Genomic DNA, 5143 nt, shown 5'->3' with positions numbered 1-5143 from the left:
CCCCTGTCGTCCAATCTCCGTGAAAGTCAAGGCTTATTCGGTGCTTTCAGCAATGTCCATTTTCCGATAGAGGGATGAGTGGTGGGCGTGTCGGACGATAATGAGGACGATTACAACGTGCACAGGTTGCATACATCCGGGTCCTAGCCCTCTGTCTCACAAGCTCAGCTCCCCTATTAGCATAATATACAGACCACGCCCATCTGAAAGATGCACGTGCGTTTGGAAAGGAACTAGTCTCTCGATTGTAATAAATGTATTCCTCAATTTTTCTTCTGTCGAGCCAGATTGATTGGTTTTTCGACCATTTAGGAGGAGGGTTTGGTGGTGGGGTGGAATGGGGGCTAGGGTTAAAAAAGTTCTATCAGCATCTAAATTGCCTTATTGCTAGCATGCTTCTCATACAGATGCAACGTTTTTTCAATTAAGTCTGCGACCAGCGCTATCGTGTTGATTGTTTGAACGCACCTAAACGTGTGCAGGGCGCACATTATTTTCAACTAGTGAAGCGGTGTTGCGTGAGGGATTAGATGAATGTGTGTTAGTTCTCATCTCGGGGGTAACTACGACATCGGGTGAAAACTTTCCGAGAAGGTGAACAATCCAAACAGTTCGCGCCGCAGGTGCAAGCTTCCTCGCTCATGGAAGAAGTTCTGCTGAACACGAGACTGAAACTCTGAAACTGTAGCATATTTTAATGAAGGTGTTTTTACGTGGGCACAATTAATAAATTTAGATAATTTCAATCAAGAGGCAAAATTCTGACCCTGCCTGAAAGGGCTTACCCAGGCTGAGAGGGATACAATATCCCAGCTAATATTATGGCCGAGTACTCAATAAAAGTTTCTGTCTTATCTGGAACCGTATTATGGTTTCTAGTGGGACATGAGAGCGAATAATAGTCATGGGCACAGTGAAAAAGAAAATAGCCCCCCCCCCAAAAAAAAAAAGAAAACACCCAACAAAACAAAACAATTAATTATGTTCGGTAACAATTGGGATTGCATCTTTTTATAGACATAAATAATATGCCTTGCGATGGTAACTTTTAAGAGTGATCAGGGATGGCAATTTAAAAAAAATGTTTTCCATTGTCAGTTTTTCGGTTTGATTTATAAAATGCTTTCTTTTGCTATAGATGGTAACACTGTGTATCAAAGAACTTAATATATTCAAATTAATTTTAGTCTATATATGCTGTAATTTGTTTACAATTAACTTTCAAAGTTGTATTGTGATTGTTGAGGGACATTTCAAACGTCTTTCTTTCTTTTCTTTTTCTTCTTTTACTTCGAAATAATTCACAAGGGAGTTATTCGAGAAGAGTTAATGTACCATGCATATTTTTCTGAGTTGTTTTTGCGTGTGTGTGCTATAAATGTTTGATTAAACAATTTTTAAAAATCTATCATCCAGCTATATAGAGCTATAGTACGGTTCCTAATCTCAAAAATTACTTTTTTTCGTTCTTGTTTGGTGCGGTACTACTTTGAACACACTGACGTGCCCCCAGGCAGTGCTACTGACTAAAGTGTCTTTAGGCCATTCCCAAAGGGGGCATTTCTCGTTCTTATGCACAGTAGAATTATAATTGTAAATGGGCTGATTCATCAATGTCACGCCCGTAACTGTGCCTGAACTACAACAGGGAACTGCTGCTTTTTTTTCCGTAATCCTAACTATCGTCATTTTCCTCTACTCCTCTTGTATGTTTGTCACACTCTTGTGACCCGTTATTTCCGGGGTGCTTTGAAAGTCGAAATAGACTTTGTGCTGTTGAAGCTAGAGAGGTGAGCAGAGTATGCCCGATTCCTTGTAAAGACTTCTCTGTTGACATCCACCCCTTGGCGCGCATATGACTTTATGCAGTTGCGAGCACGGTAAAACCTCTACTATTAAAAAATGACGTCACTTAATAAATGTAACGTCCGATTTAGCACACCATTCACTGTGTCTGTGGTGAAGCAGGTAGGCACTTCACCGTGGCAGGCAGAAGAAAACACATCGATTAACGTGTAGGGTTTTTTTCTTGTCTATTTATCAACTAAGTGTCTCGGTCTGTCAGCTGTGCATGGGACTTGTATCACTTTAGTTTAGTTTTAGTAGAGTTTTTACGATGCTCGCAACTTTATAAGGTTATTTGAGTGCCAACTTGCATCCCTGTTATACATTCGGAGACCAAAACATGATCCTCAAGGCGATCATTTCGTATCCAGATACCTTGTCACACACCTTGTCCTCAGTGCTGGGGTCACTACAGTCGGAACATGTTCATCTGAGCTCCCCCCCCCCTCTTCAGGATCCATCCCAGAGTCTGTCTGCTTACAGTCTCCATCATAATCTGGTTGGAGATCCATCGGGTTGGTCCGCACAGGTGGCTGTGTTTCCCTTCTCCTCTTTGGATCCCCTTCTCCTCCAATCTACCTTGGGTGTGGGAACCACTAACTGTCCCATTCTTCCTCAAATTTTCCCCTACAGTGGTTAAGGACGGTTGGTGGGTCCAGTGTCAATTTCCCTCCCGCTTTTGCTTCTCCAGACAGCTTGTCTGCTCTCTCGTTGCCAGTTGCCCCTGCGTTGCCGGGGCAGAAGATCCATGCCACTCTTTCCAGGCTCCTCTCTCTGATTCTCGCCTTCCAGTCCACATACAGCATCCCTTTTTGTACCTTCTGTATCAAGATAAACGTTTACAAAACAAACACGTACGCTTCATGCATTCACAATAACAACATACAAACAAAGAATTAAACCTGTTCTTAGAAACGAGGTTTTTGTGCCTTATAGTAATAAATAGAATAAAAGTTAAAAAAGAAAAAATAACAGTGAACGAAGCATTGTAATCCTGTCTTATTCATCGACAATAGAACATGTAATACGACATACTGAAAACAAAAACAATCCAACCTTCGCACACCTACACTCTCTCAATCACTCGCTCACTTCGACCCTCTCCTCAATTGATCAATGAGTGAGTACGAGAGGTTAGACCGTGAGTGGCAATGTGTGGGGTCCTCGCAGCGCACGTGCCACGCGTCTGAGTCTGAGTGAGGGACTGTCCACTCGGAGAGAGTGAGTGAGAGAGAGAGTGAGTGAGGCTGTTTTGTGCAGCAAGTTGGAGAGCCAGCTGGCCAATTTGTGTGCTGGAATCTCTCTCTCTTTCTCTCTCCTCCTCTCTCTCCCCCTCTCTTCCTCTCTGTCCCCCTCTCTTCCTCTCTCTCCCTCTCCTCTCTCGACTCTGCTGCTCACACATCTGCTGAACGTGCATAAACGATGTTTTCATGCGTGCGTGCGTGCGGTAACAATAGGGTGGAGAATGTCATTATTGTTGTGATTTTTGTTCTTGCATAGGTTGTTTCGGTGAAATAACTTTTGTGTCTGATTTTTGTCATCTGTTAAGCGATAGCGCCATGTTTTCTACTTATTCGCTAATTGTTACGATAAAATACCATGATTTGTCTTTTGATATACTGATTGTTAAAAGCAACATAGCTGGTATAAACAGAATAACATCATAGGCATAGTAAAATTCTTTTTCAATGACTGAAAAAAATTATTCTATCAAACAAATACACAATTGAAATTCTGGTATGTTTTAGCTGGTGTCCTTGCCGATATCTATGGTAGGAATGTTTGTTTTCTCGATTATGCTGACTCAACAGTTTTTCTGTTTTGATTTATTTTACAAACTCACAGTGACAGCTGCGTGACAATGTTGTGCAATGAAAATAGGCAAGAGATGCTCTATCAGCAAAAACCTTTCAATGCAGAACAGGTAAACGGCACACCGGGAAAAACTGTAAAAACCAATCGAGACCAATGTAAACATCATTTCAACTGTGTCAGTCGCGTTGTTTTCCAATCCGATCACGGGAGATAAGTGAATGTCTTGTCGGTGAGTGAATCAGTCATCTAAGTATACATTAACATCTCACATCATATTATTATCATTTCATACAACCAAACTTCATCAAATCCATTTCCCTCCTCCCCTTGTTGGAAATAGTATTTAGAAATAAAGGCTATGTACATATAAACCACCAGCGTACTAGCAGAAGGTTTCAAACCAACAAACGATAGATTGGCGAGTAGCCATCTGAGCGCAAAGAAAAACATTTGAGCTTTGATTTTGTATAGATTATCTGTCTCTACCTTCTTCTATTTTTCTTCCTTCCTCATTCCTGTTCCTTGATCAAAGTCTCGATGAGCGCAGCGTCTGTGATATTATTGTTAGGCGCTTCGTCGTCATACTCTGACGACCAGAGTTCGATTCAACTAATATTCTAAATAATGTCATTAGGGGGCGTAAAACTTTTACTGTTACAATTGCAATGTTAAGTTGTAAATAAGCACAGGTGTCCGTGGTGTGATGGCTAAGCTCTTTGTCGCTGATCGCCAAAATAGTATTATAATATATGTCACGCCACGTTGGAATCAGGCGCTCGTCAATTTTGGGCATATGGAGTTATTGGTATCACCTTAAAGCATGTTTATTTGTCTAGCTTTCAGTCTAGAAATTAACCATCTATCTTTAATAGATGTCGAGAAATTTGCAATTGACGGAGGTCGGGGTGGCCTGGTTTCAGAGGTAAAAATAGAGAGAAAATGGCCGCCAAAGTTTGATGAATTCCGTTGCTGGGGAGCCCTGGGAAACTGAAATTTAAACGCTTTTCACGTTTTTCAGTAAAATCCTCACAGAAATGTATTTTTAAATGGACACGAAAAATATTTAGCCAAAGTACAAAAATTTGATACAAATTGCCAAACACACGTCAAATCTTCAAGTTAATTATTTTGAAGAACGCCTGATTTCACCGCGCTGCCTCACAGAACTACGATTCCCAAGTAGTGAGGCAAGTTTTATCGAGTAGATGATAAAATACATACATGTTTCTTCGTTTAAAAAAAACCTTCAACGCTGTATTCCACACAGCTTAAGTTGGCCCTGAAAAAGCAGCATAACGCAACTCGCCACCCCCTTTTGTTTATATGACCTACGTATTTGTCTAAAACAGAAGCTACAAAACCTTTATAATCAATCTTAGAGACAGAACAGTTATTCTATAATGTACAAGAAGTTCATACATCTCATCCTCCAAGGTTATCGTAGTTTTTTTATGTTTTTAGTTTAGTTTTAGTAAAAGTTTTA

At 40.7% G+C, this 5143-nt stretch overlaps 1 long non-coding RNA gene across 4 annotated transcripts in view; it reads left to right on the top strand.

Moving 5' to 3' along the window:
• Positions 1 to 3203: 3203 nt before the first annotated feature.
• LOC106014047 overlaps positions 3204 to 5143 on the top strand; it is an 18545-nt gene continuing 16605 nt past the window's right edge. The window contains exons 1-2 of one of the 4 annotated variants that reach the window (XR_001185507.2): positions 3204 to 3292; positions 3691 to 3889. This is a non-coding gene — a long non-coding RNA (uncharacterized LOC106014047). Of the gene's footprint in view, positions 3304 to 3690; positions 3890 to 5143 lie in introns of all 4 variants that reach the window. The other 3 variants (XR_004859464.1, XR_001185509.2, XR_004859463.1) reach the window with 3 other exon arrangements.

This window comes from Aplysia californica, unplaced genomic scaffold (assembly GCF_000002075.1).
Source record: "Aplysia californica isolate F4 #8 unplaced genomic scaffold, AplCal3.0 scaffold01970, whole genome shotgun sequence".
Classification (NCBI taxonomy): domain Eukaryota; kingdom Metazoa; phylum Mollusca; class Gastropoda; order Aplysiida; family Aplysiidae; genus Aplysia; species Aplysia californica.
This window is presented reverse-complemented; position numbering and strand designations above follow the sequence as displayed.